General features: G+C 47.4%; 1 pseudogene; it reads right to left on the bottom strand.

Annotated features, from left to right (window-relative positions):
• Positions 1 to 588: 588 nt before the first annotated feature.
• On the bottom strand, positions 589 to 1099 carry LOC113923787 (annotated as a pseudogene).

Raw genomic sequence — 1099 nt, forward strand, 5'->3', positions numbered from 1 at the left:
TTGAGATGGCTGTCATCAAAATCAATCCATATTTCTTCTTCTTCTTTTTTTAAGATTTATTTATTTATTTGACAGAGAGAGAAAGAGAGAGAGAGGAAGAGAACAAGCAGGGGGAGTGGGAGAGGGAGAAGCAGGGTCCCCACTGAGCAGGGAGCCTGATGCGGGGCTTGATCCCAGGGCCCTCGGACCATGGCCTGAGCTGAAGGCAGACGCTTAACCAACTGAGCCACCCAGGCGCCCCTACTTCTTGTTTTTTTTTAAGTAGGCTCCATGCCCAGCATGGAGCCCAATGTGGGGCTTGAACTCATGTCCCGGAGATCAAGACATGAGTTGAAATCAAGAGTTGGATGCTGAACCCGACTCAGCCACCCAGGTGCCCCCCTTTTTTCCATTTCTTTCTTTTTTTAAAAAGATTTATTTATTTATTTATTTATTTGACAGAGAGAGGGAACACAAGCAGGGGGAGTGGGAGAGGGAGAAGCAGGCCTTCCGCTGAGCAGGGAGCCCGACGCGGGGCTCGATCCCAGGACCCTGAGATCATGAGCTGAGCGAAGGCAGATGCTTAATGACTGAGCCACCCAGGCACCCTCATTTTTCCATTTCTAAGCCATCCTTAAAGAAAATCATATTTGGGGTGTCACCATCCTCACGGGAGTCCAGCAGAGCAGCCATGCCATCTGGATTCATGTTTTCAACCAATAAAGAACTGGTAGTTTTTGAAATTAGCAAGAATGTGCTTGATCTGTTCTGTGGCCCCTGTCATAAAAGGTTTTACTCTTTCTGTCCTCTGTTCTTCAAGTTGCCTTTGATTGATTTCGTATAATCTTTGATGTACCTTCTGTAGGCTTCTTCTGTGAAGCTAGTTCCTGCAAGTGATGGTTCATGACAATACTAACACCAGGGATGACTGTGCTTTTGGTACCTTCGCCCTCCCAGCCTTCAAGGAAGCATTTCCACCAATGAGCAAGTCATCAATGTTACCCTCTGTCCTACTGACCATCTTCCCTTCCGCCTTTAGGCACAGCCCATCCGCAGTCTTCTGGATCTTATAGATGTCAGAGAACATCTCAACATGGCTGAGGAGGTCCTCGTAGATGAT

This window comes from Zalophus californianus, chromosome 15, assembly GCF_009762305.2.
Source record: "Zalophus californianus isolate mZalCal1 chromosome 15, mZalCal1.pri.v2, whole genome shotgun sequence".
Lineage (NCBI taxonomy): Eukaryota > Metazoa > Chordata > Mammalia > Carnivora > Otariidae > Zalophus > Zalophus californianus.